Source organism: Cydia fagiglandana, chromosome 16 (assembly GCF_963556715.1).
Source record: "Cydia fagiglandana chromosome 16, ilCydFagi1.1, whole genome shotgun sequence".
NCBI classification, from domain to species: domain Eukaryota; kingdom Metazoa; phylum Arthropoda; class Insecta; order Lepidoptera; family Tortricidae; genus Cydia; species Cydia fagiglandana.
Window position 1 is genome coordinate 14030025 of NC_085947.1, and position 18217 is coordinate 14048241.

General features: G+C 36.1%; 1 long non-coding RNA gene across 1 annotated transcript in view; it reads left to right on the plus strand.

Annotated features, from left to right (window-relative positions):
* The window catches only part of LOC134672130 (uncharacterized), a 148387-nt gene extending 132435 nt beyond the window's left edge, over positions 1–15952 (plus strand). Inside the window, exon 2 of the long non-coding RNA XR_010099305.1 lies at positions 15792–15952. This is a non-coding gene — a long non-coding RNA (uncharacterized LOC134672130). The remainder of the gene's footprint in view (positions 1–15791) is intronic.
* The last annotated feature ends 2265 nt before the right edge of the window (positions 15953–18217 follow it).

Sequence of the window (18217 nt, forward strand, 5' to 3'; positions counted from 1 at the left end):
AACTCTCTTGATAGCTTTTTTAAATTATGTTACTAATTTATAGTTTTACTTTGAAATAAATTGTTCATACATTATAACACTTTAAACTCTCGCGTTTTGTACACATATTCAATTACACAAACGGGTCTACCGCGATATAATTTCATTGTTTTTACCTTTAATTCCGACGTTTCAGCTGAGTTGCACCAGCTGTGGTCACGGAAAGACTGACGTCCCAACAAATGTCAACGGAGATATTAATAAAACAACACTAAACTACCCGAAATTAGTTTATAAAAATGTTCGGGGTAGACAAAGAAATTGCAGCTACCCGTTAAAGTGTAATGTTTATTGAAATTATATCGCGGTAGACCCGTTTGTGTAATTGAATATGTGTTCATACATTGTTTTTTTTTTGTATGTGCTTTTACATATTCAATTTTAGATTTTTTAAATTGAGTAATTTAATAGCCGTTCAAAATATTTTTCGGAAATATTAAATTCTGGATAATGAATGTAGAAGTAAAAAGTAGTAAAACACTTTACTGTACAAAAAACAAAACAAAACAGGAAAAATAACATTCGTCATTAGTACAAAGGCGAACTTATCCCTTTAAGGGATCTCTTCCAGTTAACCTTTGAGCAATTGAGGGAGAATTGGAGACGGTAGACATCGTATAACTGGTGGATCGGTAGAATGTCGATGGGTCTGTGCCTCCAATGCCTACACTGCCAAAAAATTTCAACATGACCGAATGATTTCGCTTCAGTTTAGTTTTTCCTTCGCAAGTTTGATGAAAATCATTGTGTGACTCCAGGGGTAAGAATATTGTACGAGAGTCTATCTGCCGTATTCGAACTTCAAGATATTCACAAGAGACGACACATACTAGATTCATTCTAGATACGTTATAGTTTAGATATCAACTAATCCCGACTAGAACAATTTTACCCTCCTAAGCTAAAAAGCGGTATTTGCATAAAATGTTCATTGAAAATTCGTCCTTTTAGCTTAGGAGGGAAGGTCGTATTTTCAATGAAAAATTTATGCAAATACGGCTTTTTAGCTTAGGAGGGTAAAATTGTTCTAGTCGGGATTAGTTGATATCTAAACTATAACGTATCTAGAATGAATCTAGTATGTGTCGTCTCTTGTGAATATCTTGAAGTTCGAATACGGCAGATAGACTCTCGTACAATATTCTTACCCCTGGAGTCACACAATGATTTTCATCAAACTTGCGAAGGAAAAACTAAACTGAAGCGAAATCATTCGGTCATGTTGAAATTTTTTGGCAGTGTAGGCATTGGAGGCACAGACCCATCGACATTCTACCGATCCACCAGTTATACGATGTCTACCGTCTCCAATTCTCCCTCAATTGCTCAAAGGTTAACTGGAAGAGATCCCTTAAAGGGATAAGTTCGCCTTTGTACTAATGACGAATGTTATTTTTCCTGTTTTGTTTTGTTTTTTGTACAGTAAAGTGTTTTACTACTTTTTACTTCTACATTCATTATCCAGAATTTAATATTTCCGAAAAATATTTTGAACGGCTATTAAATTACTCAATTTAAAAAATCTAAAATTGAATATGTAAAAGCACATACAAAAAAAAAACAATGTATGAACACATATTCAATTACACAAACGGGTCTACCGCGATATAATTTCAATAAACATTACACTTTAACGGGTAGCTGCAATTTCTTTGTCTACCCCGAACATTTTTATAAACTAATTTCGGGTAGTTTAGTGTTGTTTTATTAATATCTCCGTTGACATTTGTTGGGACGTCAGTCTTTCCGTGACCACAGCTGGTGCAACTCAGCTGAAACGTCGGAATTAAAGGTAAAAACAATGAAATTATATCGCGGTAGACCCGTTTGTGTAATTGAATATGTGTACAAAACGCGAGAGTTTAAAGTGTTATAATGTATGAACAATTTATTTCAAAGTAAAACTATAAATTAGTAACATAATTTAAAAAAGCTATCAAGAGAGTTATACCGGGTGTGGCCTGTAACACGAGCAAATAATCAAAACATATATTGTACTCCTCAAACGGTGACACTTTTGTTCAACAACTTTCAAAAATTATGAAGTATTTAGACTCCCTATTTTTCATACATAATAAATATTACCTTCAATGGACGCCATCGCCACGCCATTTCATTGTGATTGACGTTGCATGTCAAGCCTTAAACATAACAAAATATATAACTCCCACGGGAACAATATAGGCCTTACATCTATAATAAAAATTCCTTCTTTCATAACAACAATATATTTCTTGATCACAATATTCCGTTACAGTTCAATCTCCAATCACCTTACTTCACAATCGTCCTCCCTTCACCTCTGCCCGTAACCGAATGCCCGTTAACCGCTATGCCAGTCGTCTTTTATTCTTTCTTCCAACTACCTTCTATTTACAAAGGTCAACTATCAATAACGTTACTATTAAATTTATTAAATTATAGATTGCCAACGATTACTCAACTCTTTATTTTATTAAATCTGTTTCTAATAATTAGTAATTTTAATGAATCTTACACTCGCCCATCCTGACATTGTGCATGTCCTCATGCACAGTCATACTAATCGCGTCTGTCATCTAATCTTACACTCGGCATGTCAAATCATCGGGCATTCAGTAAGAAAATTATTAATACCCATTTAATACAATTTCTTTGTCTGTCTATATACATTTTTTTTTTTATTGAATTCATCTAGGTATATCTTCACATTATTATTTCAAATCCAATAAATATATCCATCTAGATATATAAGTTTTTATTAATGTTACACATACTACTACATAATATAAAGTACTTACTTTTTTTTTTAAAACAAATCATCACTACATATAAAGTACATTACTTAACATATTAGGTTGCTTTTTTTTCATTATTTCTTTTGTTTTTTTTTCTGTTTTTTTTTTATCACTCTCATGACACAACGTGTCTCACAACATACCATTTTTTTAATCAAATTTTATATGTAGCACATTATTCCTCTTGTTTTTTGATTCCATATTTTCTCCATTCCATTCCATTTTTCATTCCATTTTTTTTGTGCTACTTACTGAATCACTCTCATGACACAAACGTGTCTCACAACATAACATCCTCTATTTCCGTCTTTTTTTTTTCCATCGTTACCATATATCCGTTCGTCCATCCATAGCAAATTACCAATTCAATAATTCAATAATCCAATAATTCAATAATCCAATAATCCAAAATCCAATAATCCAAAATCCAATAATCCAATAATCCAATAATCCAATAATCCAATAATCCAATAATCCAATAATCCAATAATCCAATAATCCAATAATCCAATAATCCAATAATCCAATAATCCAATAATCCAATAACTCAATAATCCAATAATTCAATGATCCAATAACTCAATTATCCAACAACTCAATAATCCAACAACTCAATAATCCAACAACTCAATAATCCAACAACTCAATAAGCCAACAACTCAATAAGCCATTAACTCAATAAGCCAATAACTCAATAAGCCAATAACTCAATAAGCCAATAACTCAATAATCCAATAACTCAATAATCCAATAACTCAATAAGCCAATAACTCAATAATCCAATAACTCAATAATCCAATAACTCAATAATCCAATAACTCAACTCAATAATCCAATAACTCAGCTCAATAATCCAATAACTCAGCTCAATAATCCAATAACTCATCTCAATAATCCAATAACTCAACTCAATAATCCAATAACTCAACTAAATAATCCAATAACTCAACTAAATAATCCAATAACTCAACTCAATAATCCAATAACTCAACTCAATAATCCAATAACTCAACTCAATAACCCAATAACTCAACTCAATAATCCAATAACTCAACTCAATAATCCAATAACTCAACGCAATAATCCAATAACTCAACTCAATAATCCAATAACTCAACTCAATCCAATAACTCAACTCAATAACCCAATAACTCAACTCAATAACCCAATAACTCAACTCAATAACCCAATAACTCAACTCAATAATCCAATAACTCAACTCAATAATCCAATAACTCAACGCAATAATCCAATAACTCAACTCAATAATCCAATAACTCAACTCAACTCAATCCAATAACTCAACTCAATAACCCAATAACTCAACTCAATAACCCAATAACTCAACTCATAATTCAATAACTCAACTCAATAATCCAATAACTCAACTCAATAATCCAATAACTCAACTCAATAATCCAATAACTCAACTCAATAATCCAATAACTCAACTCAATAATCCAATAACTCAACTCAATAATCCAATAACTCAAGTCAATAATCCAAGAACTCAACTCAATAATCCAATAACTCAACTCAATAATCCAATAACTCAACTCAATAATCCAATAACTCAACTCAATAATCCAATAACTCAACTCAATAATCCAATAACTCAACTCAATAATCCAATAACTCAACTCAATAATCCAATAACTCAACTCAATAATCCAATAACTCAACTCAATAATCCAATAACTCAACTCAATAATCCAATAACTCAACTCAATAATCCAATAACTCAACTCAATAATCCAATAACTCAACTCAATAACCCAATAACTCAACTCAATAATCCAATAAACTCAACTCAATAATCCAATAAACTCAACTCAATAATCCAATAAACTCAACTCAATAGCCCAATAAACTCAACTCAATAATCCAATAAACTCAACTCAATAATCCAATAAACTCAACTCAATAATCCAATAAACACAACTCAATAATCCAATAAACTCAACTCAATAATCCAATAAACTCAACTCAATAATCCAATAAACTCAACTCAATAATCCAATAAACTCAACTCAATAATCAATTTCAATTTTTAATTTCAATTCTTTATTCATAAAAATATAATTTTACATGCCAATCCAATAAACTCAACTCAATAATCCAATAAACTCAACTCAATAATCCAATAAACTCAACTCAATAATCCAATAAACTCAACTCAATAATCCAATAACTCGATAATGCAATATCTCGATAATCCAATAACTCGATAATCCAATAACACGATAATCCAATAACTCGATAACCCAATAACTCGATAATCCAATAACTCATTAATCCAATAACTGCTTAATCCAGTAATCCAGTACCTGATCAATCCAGTAACTCATTAATCCAATAACTCACTAATCCAGTAACTCATTAATGCCGTAACTCATTAATCCCGTAACTCATTAATCCCGTAACTCATTAATCCCGTAACTCATTAATCCCGTAACTCATTAATCCCGTAACTCATTAATCCCGTAACTCATTAATCCCGTAACTCATTAATCCCGTAACTCATTAATCCCGTAACTCATTAATCCCGTAACTCATTAATCCCGTAACTCATTAATCCCGTAACTCATTAATCCCGTAACTCATTAATCCCGTAACTCATTAATCCGTAACTCATTAGTCCGTAACTCATTAGTCCGTAATTCATTATTCCGTAATTCATTAGTCCGTAACTCATTAGTCCGTAACTCATTAATCCGTAACTCATTAATCCGTAACTCATTAATCCGTAACTCATTAATCCATAACTCATTAATTAAAATAATCCAAAAATTTTATAATTCGATAATATTATACTTATCAGCATATGTAGGTATTTTCATCATATCGTTATATTACTTGCCACTTAAGCGTCAGTTGCACCAACCACAATTGACGAATTGATCAACAGCAATCAGCAGAGCTTTGCTTGCTAGAATAACCAAGCTAAAATATTTAAAATGCAACGAACTTCTTAAAACCAAGGATACTGAAAGCGAATCAATACACGGTTATAACGAATACTTTACTAGTGTAGGCCCAACCTTGGTTATTCAATCAACACCAGCCAAAATGATCCCGCCAACATTATAAGATTTATAAGATTGAAAAAAATTCCCGTCAGTTTGTTTCTCTTATTATTCTAATCATAATTAGAAAATTGTAGATTTCCCGGATACGCGGAACTGTCCTGTGGGGCCGCACACATGTGTTAGGATTAAAGAACAAGTCGGTAATTTTAAACAAACAACTTTACATATAATGGATTAACTTTGTTTCTAATCTACATTAACGACTTGACTTTCTTGGATCTGAACAATGCAGACGTTGTGCTACGCTGATGACACGGCAATACTATTTCACGGTGCTTCCTGGGATGCAGTAATCGCCTTCACAGAAAGCGGTCTAGCTTTGGTGACGAACTGGCTTCAATACAATTTGTAACTCTAAAAGCAGACTAAACGAGATATGTGTGCGTGTATAAAACAGCTGCTTCCGCCTCGTGGTCTCTTAAATGTGTCAAAAGTTTATTCATATTTAATATTAGGTTAGGTACTACTGGTACCTACACACGTCATGTAATTGTAAAACAATAGAAAAACTTCGTCTATAAAGTACTTAGGTGTTATTCTGTATGAGCAGACTGACAACCGACAGAGGAAGATGAGAAACTCAACTTTACAGCGTACATTCAAACCACAGCTAAATAGTGTCAGGAAATAACCTAACACTCATTTAAATATCTTCGAAATGTCATGGATATACCACAGCGCAAATCAACCTATATTGCCCTAGCTCAACCCATTATTACGTAGGTAGGTACTAATATCGGTGTATAGCGTATCGATCGTTATTGTTGTTTTTTTTTTTTTCTTTTTATATACCTACTAAATTATGAACAAATACTGAAGAAACGTAACTTAGTCTTTCCTTTACCAGCGTTAACGGCACATTTTGCCAAAAGAGGAAACAACCAAGATCAAAACTTATGAATTAGGCTAACGAGCCCCATACAACTAACTTGAGCGAACTACAGGACACCACAGCATTGCCTGGACAACGATTCCACCCCCATAATCTGTGAACCCGTACCTCGAGACAACTTTCGTCAATACAAATAACTTTAAGGTACTGTACCAAAATATTCGCAGTTTAAGCAATAAACGACATCTATTAAAATCTACAACTGAAGATGACAAAGATATACAAGCCATCCGTTCCTGTCCTGTGCGGCTTCCACGTGAAAGCGATCCTGGCCGTTGTCCTTCCGTGTTGATCTTCGAAGCCATCTCTCATTGCCTCGGCCGTGTCTGCCGCTGCTGCGGCTTCGACGGTTGCGACTCCGCCTGTTGTTCCCCGGGGACTGGCGGCGGTTGCGACTTCGGCTTCGACGTTCTTGTCCATCATCAGATTTCGATTTTCGGCCACGCTCAGGAGTTTTCAAGCGCCGCCTGGATGTTTTTTCCTCATGGTCCATAGTCTGGAACTCGAAAACAACACCAGCAATGGAAGAGTTCTAAATCTTTGGATGGTTAATAATAGACAAATATAAATTGTTCTTATTAAGCTAAATTCAACTGTTTTATTTATTTATTTAATTTACGTTACTGCTTCCGGGGTAGAATGCGGGACGTTTAAACAGATCTTAAATCCAAAACAGATCCGTATCCCGGTACGGATCCGGAACACAGGCTTTTCGAAACGGGAAAATTCTAGAACTGGTACAGAAACGGAATCTAGAACAAATTCGGGATCCGGCACTGATCCGATACCAATCCGGCACGCATCCGGTTCAGATCCGGCACGAATCCGGCAAATGATATACATGCGGTATTAATCCGGCACAGATCCGGTACCAATCCGGCACGGATCCGGCACCAGTCTGGGACGGATCCGGTACGAATCCAGCATGGATCCGGAACTCATCCGGCACAAATCAGGTATGCACCCGGCACGGTTCCAGTATCCGGCACGGACCCAAATCCAGAAACGGGATCCGGAATACGAAACGGGCCGCGTAGCCAAGATGCCAATCGCTTACGCTCCGTAGCGATAGGAATGCAACTGTCACTGTCGCGCTAATATGGAACCGAACTATTCAAAATAAAACGGTGTTCCAAAGGTTTCACGCTACCCGCGATGTAATGAATGCTTTAATTATATTATGGATAGGCATTACAGCAAACACAAAAAAAACCTAACTGTTGGTCTTGAAGAGAAAACTTGCAGTATAATTGCTCTCGAGTGAACGAATAGGCCGAAATGGGTTTACCCAATTATTTTGTTCTTGATAAAATTAACGGTGTCTTTGTTTCTAAGCGCCCGTTAAACATAAACTTCCTAACATAGGAAATATGAAATGATAATTAATTTCAACAAAACAACAACCAATATAAGTGTTACTAATATATGTATAGGTAACTATATAATTATAATAATTTTACACCACTGTTACTATTGTAACAAATTAATTGGGTAATTAAGATTTAACTCGATCAGTTCTAATATTAATACCTACATAATATAATACATTCAGGAATACCATAGTGACTTGTAGGTACTTACCACTTCTGATGTATAATAAAAATTCCTTCTTTCATAACAACAATATATTTCTTGATCACAATATTCCGTTACAGTTCAATCTCCAATCACCTTACTTCACAATCGTCCTCCCTTCACCTCTGCCCGTAACCGAATGCCCGTTAACCGCTATGCCAGTCGTCTTTTATTCTTTCTTCCAACTACCTTCTATTTACAAAGGTCAACTATCAATAACGTTACTATTAAATTTATTAAATTATAGATTGCCAACGATTACTCAACTCTTTATTTTATTAAATCTGTTTCTAATAATTAGTAATTTTAATGAATCTTACACATCTGCATTAAATAAGATCTTTTTCATGAAACATATTCCAGGTGGTTCGTAAAATATTTGAGAGCCCTAGTGACTTTAGGAATATAACTTAATTTTAAATTACTTCAATACAAAATATTTATGGCATTCCAATTTTAAATTGCCTACCTGATGTAACTAAATAGCTTTCGATTAAAGTAGAACTTTAATCAAAAGTTCATAAATTCCTTGGTCGTTCCAATATTCAACGCCTACACGAAAAACAAAATTCTAAATATCAAAAGTCAAATCATTTTGTTTTGCAGGTATGAATAAACTGATTAAATGGATCTTGAAGTATGTGTAAGTAATGTAACCAGCATTATGGAACTTAAATTTATGGTTCTTCTGGATCTTAACAGTGTTAAGACAAGCCACCTACTTTATAAAAATAATCTACTTTTCCCCTTAGATAACTATAGCAGACGAAGGACTACATGAGGCACTTCAAAAAAGGAACCCGAGTAAGTATAGAGGTTTTTAAACGCTTGGTATTGACACCACTCGAGTTGCATATAGTTAAGTAGATAATCGCGCACACAATAGGGTTACCAGATGACAGGAATTTTCCTGACATGTCAGAAATTTTGGCCTTTTGTCAGGAATGGGGACGGAACACGAAAATGTCAGGATATTTTTGAATTGATACACTTTTTTTATAAACTACCTTTTTAAAATTAATCCAAAAACTTTGCAAAAAATAATAAATATTGAGATCCACTCAACTTATCAAATAAAATAATGTAGGTAAAACATCTTGTTTAATCGAAGTAAACTTATCCTCTTCGGATATCGGCTCAATCGGGTGGCCATCGCTAACGGTTAGACCCCCCCCCCCCCTCTGTGTCGTCGTCAAAAATAAGAATGTCAGGAAAAATATTCGGAAATCAGGAAATTCTTTTGTATCTGGTACAAAGCGCTACGCTAGTGGCCTAGCGGTAAGAGCGTGCAACTTTCAACCCGGAGGTCGCGGGTTGAAACTCTGGCTCGTACCAATGAGATTTTCGGAACTTATGTACGAAATATCATTTGATATTTACCAGTCGCTTTTCGGTGAAGGAAAACATCGTGCGGAAACCGGACTTATCCTTGGGATAAGGCCTATTTTATCCCCTGGGTTGGAAGGTCAGATGGCAGTCGCTTTCGTAAAAACTAGTGCCTACGTCAAATCATGGGATTAGTAACAAGCGGACCCCAGGCTCCCATGAGCCGTGGCGAAATGCCGGGATAACGCGAGGAAGAAGAATCGCACCACCACTTATTCGCCACCAACATAGTATTAACAAAAAACATTAATGAGTAAAGTACGTCTTTATAGCACGAGTAAGTAAATGTGAAGTCATCTAATGATTGGTAGGCTTTCACTTGATTATCACTCCATCACTCGGCGACATTGACTTGACAGATTATCCTGCTGCGCACCGAACATGGGAACTGTTTCACAAAATGAGGCAAAAAAGCAAAGAGGAATATTCATTAATGTTGAGATCTACTTATGGATCTTTATAGTTTTCTTACAAATTGTTAACACTGAAGGAAAATAACTAATTTATAAAGGAAGCACCTATACGAGTACGTCTTAGAAGATATTATATTGTATTTTCAAATCCCTAACATGCACTAAATTTATAATTATAGATTTCTCTGAGACTCAGTTCGATGCCTTTTGTCTTCGGAACAGAGTACCTACATGTGTATGTAGGTACTCTATTCCTACGTGTGTGTAGGGGGCATAGACCCAGCCCATCTTATATTATGTAGACTTATTATCATCATTATCATCATATCACACGTTTAGTACCTACTGGAGATTGGCGATCCCATAGACATCCACAACGGTTTTGAGTTGCTGTTATCAAATATTGTGTCAATATTATTTTTTGACACCTTTCCACATCTGAATGTATGGTTCAAAGTCGACGAATCTTTATCTGAAATATACCTATCTTACTTAAGTACGATTAGACCAATTTGTAGTTTTACAAAGCTGGTTCTTGCAAAACGCGCTTGTCTTGAAATATGTAAGTAATTTTAATAACATAACTTCCGTGAGACACAGACATATTAAATATATTAGGAACGGGTCACTCACGTATTTTAAGTCGAAAAACGCTCGACATGTTTCACTCCGTACCGAGGAGTGTCATCAGGAGCTTGCGTTTACGGTGGCGGCCGGGGGTTTAATATGTAAGTAAGTAAATACGCTTCATTGCACCACGAAGAAAAATACAATAACAGATTTACAGTGTAAATAATGGTAGAAACAGGCGGTCTTATCGCTGTAAGCGATCTCTTCCAGACAACCTTGGGGTAGCAGGATATAAAGAATAGAAAACTTTTAAAACAGGTAGTGCACGAAATAAATTACAGGAATAAGAAGATTACACATTCGATCATATACAAATTATATAAATATGTACCAATAGGTACAAACAAATAGTAATAGTAATATGATAACTATTTAACGACGAAAACATGACAAGTTAACAGTTTTAATAACATTATATAGAAATAATTATACCGGTTACATTTATTTTTAACTGGTATATTGTAGTACCAATTTCACCACATTACCAATTTATAATGTATACAAAAAGACCGAAGCCCATATATATTTTCCAAGACCGCAAAGATAATTGAGTTATTTGTCCATTTAATTATTTTGATTGAACAATCAATCAGGCGTGAAGTAGGTCAAGAGACTGTTCGTTAATAATAAATTTGAGAGCGATCAATGATGGACCTCTGAAGAATTGGAAAACAAAGTTAAGTTTTATGCTCTGCCTTTAAAGTTGACCCACATTTTATGACAATAATAATACAAAACTCTATTGCAAGTAGGGTGCATTGGGGTAAATGCGAAGGCGGGGGATAATTTCTAAACTGGCAAATATCTACTAAACTAGAAACACTTTCTACTATAGCAACAGTACGCAAGATACCATGTAAGCGTTGCAGCGGCGTATGTGTTGCCATTATATTTGCTAGTTTCGGAATTACCCCGCCCTCGCATTTACCCCAATGCACCCTACCTACTTGCAATAGAGTTTTGTATAACAATTATCTACCTGAAAAAGCTTAGCCTGTCGGCAAGGTGCCCATCACGCATCACGCAGACAGCGTTTATGCACTGTATCGCGATAGCAAGTCTTTGCGTAAGAATGTAAAGAAAGATGTTTAATTTTCAAGTCTCCGCGTAAGAATGTAAAGAAAAGTCTTTATAAGGAAATTAAACAAATTGTGAGACTCATTATATGATGTAATCGTCTCGCTCGCGCTAATACATGTACGGACAAGTACAAGCGAAATACACAATAACTAAATACCATCAGTTAGATATAATTTTGATGTCACGTTCGAATTGGCATTTAACAAAACAGTTTTTATTTCAAATTCCCTCGCTCGTTAGTATATAATTATTAGTAGTATTATGGTAGTTAATGCGAACGTTTGAGCGCACTGGCCTGAGGCAATGCAGCCCTTTGATCATAAATTGAATTAATTTTCTGCATACCGTCAAAGGCGAAAACTATTGTTTATTTACTACGTAGATCATTCACGAATATAATAGTACTTAAAGTATGTAGTATAGAAATTACTAAAATTAATAAAAACAGAACGAAGAACTTTAGATGCTGTTAAGCAATAATGAGTCATCCCACATCCATTTTGCAATAGAATGTCAACTTTAAGCTTCAATTTTTAGAGTTGACATCTTATCGAGAAATTAATGTGGGTTGACACATTATTGCTTAACAGCATCCTTTTATGCAAACTGACAATTTACTTTACTGACTTGATTATAATTATTATTCACTTATTAATCACGTTAATATTTCTAACCGTTTTTGAGATACAATTTGTTAAACATTAATGTTAATCTTTATGTTTCAACCCTAGCAAGTAGATCCTATTGAATAACATGACATGTGTCAATTTAAAATCTAAATAACTTTGTAGGGTTGTCACTGATGTGGATCTTGTATAACTTCTTCTTCTTCCTGGCGTTATCCCGGCATTTTTGCCACGGCTCATGGGAGCCTGGGGTCCGCTTGACAACTAATCCCATGATTTGACGTAGGCACTAGTTTTTACGAAAGCGACTGCCATCTGACCTTCCAACCCAGAGGCGAAGCTAGGCCTTATTAGGAATAGTCCGGTTTCCTCACGATGTTTTCCTTCACCGAAAAGCGACTGGCAAATATCAAATGATATTTCGTACATAAGTTCCGAAAAACTCATTGGTACGAGCCGGGGTTTGAACCCGCAACCTCCGGATTGAAAGTCGCACGCCTTTACCGCTAGGCCACCAGCGGATCCTGTGTAACTATAGATAGGTAAATACTCATACATGTAGCACAAAAAATACATTTATTTCTATACCTACAAAGAAAACTGTTATTTTTGATTAATTTTCGCATTCCATTCATCTTTGTTAGACTCGTTGTTAAAATGAGCTGCGGTCGATTAAATATATCAGTGTCAAATGTGACGTTTTTTCAAACAAGAACGTCACTTTTGACACTGACACATCTAATCCACATCGTTTCTAGATCTATTAATTGATGTATCTTAAAGTTCGAATCGGGCAGCCTGTCTCTTTTTCTTTCGGTGAGCGGGAGTTCATTTCTCGCTTGTCCAAGTGGGATTAAAGGTAACTTGTACAATTTGTCACAAGGGAAGCGCTTCTAGTTTGGAACACCTGTCTTCTTCTTCTTCTTCTACCTGGCGTTATCCCGGCCTTTGCCAGGGTCCGCTTTCCTACTTGCTTTCCTCCACTTTGCGCGATCCTGGGCGTCGTCTCGTGTGAGCCCGTTCACGCTCATATCTGCTTTCACGACATCGAGCCATCGCTTTTTAGTCTGCCGCGGGGTCGGGGGCCGTCAAGGGCAAGTTTGGAACACCTGTAACATAATATTTTGTTTTATAAAAAAAATATTGTTTATTTAAAATAGTGAAGCACGCAGCCAATATTCGAACGTACACTGATATCAGAATGACATCTTACTGATCCGTCCGTGACCTACTTACGTACATTTATTGGCGCCGGCAAGACGCACGATAACTAAATAATATGATACAAATATAATTACCATTCTGATGTCAATGTTCGTTCCTGTTGAGCTATATTATTCATGAATATAAAGACTCGAAGAAGAAGTTAAGAGGAAAGGGGTCGTAGTCCCCATTTTCCTCCGTGGATATTGCCGTTATTTAATATATTTACATAATTTGAAGTATTTTAACCATAGTTATGCCTCTACGCTTGACTTTTCTCGATTTGTTGACTATTGTAAAAAAAATTAAACGAAAAATACTCGCAGATGTCATACAAATGATTAAATACCTACTCATAACTTTCATAAAAATTAAAAATACGAAAAAAAACAAACGTAGAGCCATAGCTGAGGTTGATATACAACAGAGTGTGCAGCTCTACAACAAGCTTCCCAGTGAGTGGAGGAACATCGATAGCCTTGTTATCTTTAAAAATAAATTAAAAACACTGCTGCTGAAAGAGTGTTTTTATTCTATTGTGGAGTTTACAACCTACCTTAGTAATTTGTCTTCGTAATATTGGTATTATTTATTTTAGATAAATGGGTCAATTTTAATAACAAAACTTCCGTGAGACACAGACATTAAATATATTAAGAACGGGGCAAGCTCCTGATGACACTCCTCGGTACGGAGTGAAACATGTCGAGCGTTTTTCGACTTAAAATACGTGAGTGACCCGTTCTTAATATATTTAATATAAATACGTATGATATTGTAATGCATGTTAGATTTTATAATTCTTAGATTTAAGGAACTTAGTATGTAGTTATATTCAAATAGAGTTGTCATATTGTTCATGAATAAATAAAAAAAAAACAAATGTGTCAAAAAACAAATACTCAATTATGTTAATATCCAGAGAGGAAAATGAGGACTACGTTTTTATTGAAAGGCGATTTCGCGGTGAGGAATTAATAAAAATAAACGTTAATTTAGGCTAAGATCCATTTTCCTCTTTCACTACCTACACCCACAAAGTTTATGATGCAAAGTTTGCATAGCCAAATTGAAAAAGAAATTGTATTTGCTCTGCGAGAGCAAAAATGTAGTGAGAACGATTTTAGCAAGGACAGGCATAAAAGGTGGAGGATATGAAATATTGAGCAAACTTTGAAATAATTCAAGTACCTATTTATACTGAAACTATTTGACATCAGGAACTTCTTTAATAAATAAATATTTTCATGGATAGACTACAAAACTGCTAGAAAAATACCACGAAAACATGTCTTCATTTAAATACAGTTGTACGTAAGTAGTACATACATTATGTATACATAATGTAGTTAAGAGTAGCGGTACTGATTTTTTTATGTGGTAGTCAGTAAACGAGCAGTCGAGCCGCCTGATGGGAAGCGGTCACCGGCGCCCATGGACAAAAGCTACATCACAGCAGATACTTAAGCGTTGCCGACCCTTAAGAACCCTAAATACCCGCTTCTTGAAGATTCCGCTATTTATTACAAGCTTTTATTTAGTTTCACCTGACCGTTGTCTGTCTGTGTGTAATCAAATCTTGCAAGTTAAATTTCATCCACTTCCAGGTTTCCGATTGAGTTGAAATTTTGCATGCATGCATAAATCGGATTACAATGCAATATTATGGTACCATCGGGCTGATCTGATGATGGAGACAGGAGGTGGCCATAGGAACTCTGTGATGAAACAACGTAACCTAATTGTGTTAGGGGTTTTTAGAGTTGTCTCGATGAGTATTAGTTGTCTGTCGTAAGAAAAGTACAGTCAGCGATAAAAGCTTGTACCAAAAATGAAATTTTTGACAAAAACTTATTTGTTTTAATTTTTAACAAGCAGAAACGTCTGCGAACGATGCTATTAAGCTTAGAATAAATTTAAAAGTGGAAAAATTACTGTCTTGGGTGAGACTTGAACTCACGGCCTCTGGATCGATACTCCAGCGCTCTGCCATCTGAGCCACCAAGACCTCATCCCTAGCCAGCAAATCTTTCCACCATATTATAGGTCAAGGGGACCCTTAGCGACATCTACCGTAAGAGTGTTATACTTCTTAAGCGGCTACCGGAGTTCCAAGTCATATTGGAAATTCACCAGTTACGATGTGCTACCCATACTAATTTTAATTTTTAACAAGCAGAAACGTCTGCGAACGATGCTATTAAGCTTAGAATAAATTTAAAAGTGGAAAAATTACTGTCTTGGGTGAGACTTGAACTCACGGCCTCTGGATCGATACTCCAGCGCTCTGCCATCTGAGCCACCAAGACCTCATCCCTAGCCAGCAAATCTTTCCACCATATTATAGGTCAAGGGGACCCTTAGCGACATCTACCGTAAGAGTGTTATACTTCTTAAGCGGCTACCGGAGTTCCAAGTCATATTGGAAATTCACCAGTTACGATGTGCTACCCATACTAATTTTAATTTTCATTTTTTAGAGGCCGTGAGTTCAAGTCTCACCCAAGACAGTAATTTTTCCACTTTTAAATAAAAACTTATTTGGTAATTCAGCTACTCGATGCTAGATGTCGACTACCAAAATAATAGTAGTATTGGTACCAAAACTGATGTATGGACTGAGCATCTATTCTCACGATATTTCTCTATGGGTATGGGATATTCCTTCACGCCTGGACAATGGACACATTCCATTTGTTCACCCGTACCACAGTACATGAACAGCAGTGAATCTTCATAGAAATGTGCCGCTGCCGGCTTGAATGTGTGCGTGCGCGCCGGACGCCGTGTACGCACGCGCTGCCACGCACACATTAGCATAAAATACGGGGGAATACGGTGGCGGCAGTGTGGGCTGTACCGCGACTTTGATCGCGTGCATTCGAGTACGCTGCCCACCCGCTCGCATTTGTCTGCTCTCGGTAGGCCTCAGTACAGCTCGCCGCGGTCGTATTGTATTGTAGGAACAATTGCATCATAAGTCAGAAACGCACATGTGACACCCTTAATATAGGAACATCCATTGCCTACGAATACCGCTTAGCGTTACTTGTTAGTCTCCATAGGCTACGGTGGCTAAAATCGATAAAAAAAACTTTAAAAATTGAATTTAGCGCTACACAAGTACCAGGGCCTCATGAGTTACGAGAAGGTGTCGATGACCAACCCGCCGTGGGGCGCGGGGCGCGGCGGCCGGGTCGCGTATCAGTATGAATGACAACCCTAAGCGCCAACGCAAGAGTAGGCAAATAACTTGCCGAGCGGCCTTAGATTCACTACTGTTCTTAGTGTACTGTGCCCGTACACATCTTTCGCCGGGTCACCGATTCCCACCCAACATTGGGCAATTATGAGATTCAATAATCAATTATTCCGAGGACCTTCGGATAATCAATTTAATAGCTGTATCGGCTGTTAATTAATGATGCTCGATGCCCATGTATTGAAATGAAATGAAAAGGGATTGAGTTGCGATTCGGTTTTGTTTTACCTAATGTGATTGACAGATCAGACTATTTTAGTTTATTGTCTGTAGTAACCTACCTAAAAAAGCGCTGGTGGCCTAGCGGTGAGAGCGTGCGACTTGCAATCTGGAGGTCGCGGGTTCAAACCCCGGCTCGTACTCCATGAGTTTTTCGGAACTTATGTACGAAATATCATTTGATATTATTATTTACCAGTCGCTTTTCGGTGAAGGAAAACATCGTGAGGAAACCGGACTAATCCCAATAAGGCCTAGTTTAACCTCTGGGTTGGAAGGTCAGATGGCAGTCGCTTTCATAAAAACTAGTGCCTACGTCAAATCATGGGATTAGTTGTCAAGCGGACCCCAGGCTCTCATGAGCCGTGGCGAAATGCCGGGATAACGCGAGGAAGAAGAGTAACCTACCAAATTTTAGCCATTCATAAATGTATTATGTAATATGAAAAGTTAATACCTACACATCGAAAATAAAATACGATTCATCGGTTTAACTAATGGGAGGTTTTGAATGAGTAGAAGTAACGTAAAGCTTCCGTGTTTAGATTTATACTCTTCGCAAAACGAAATGAAGGAATTTCATTTACTAACAATAACACTTTGACCTTGCCTGTTACATTTGATTCGTTGTACATTTATAAAAGCCACGATTTGAGCCTATTTTGATGTAGAATGAATGATATTGATATTTGATATTTTGATATTTATTCAGGGATCATTTTACAGCTGTACAGCCAGGGGCGCCAATGCGCTGTAGGTAAAATTAGGTAAATAATAATATGTTTATGATGGGCCATGATAACCGTATTTCCATTTATCTTAAACATTTTAAAAAAAGTGGAATAACGGGATTATGTGACCATGTGCCATGAGGTCATCATGACCATAGGCCAAATGATATATTTATTTAATGTATAATTTTTGGGTTGAATTACATCCAGTTATTAAAAAAAACACATACAAAAAAAGTAAGTATTTTTTTCGACAGTACCTAGCCAGCATGTCAAGCTCTTTTCGGGTCGTTCT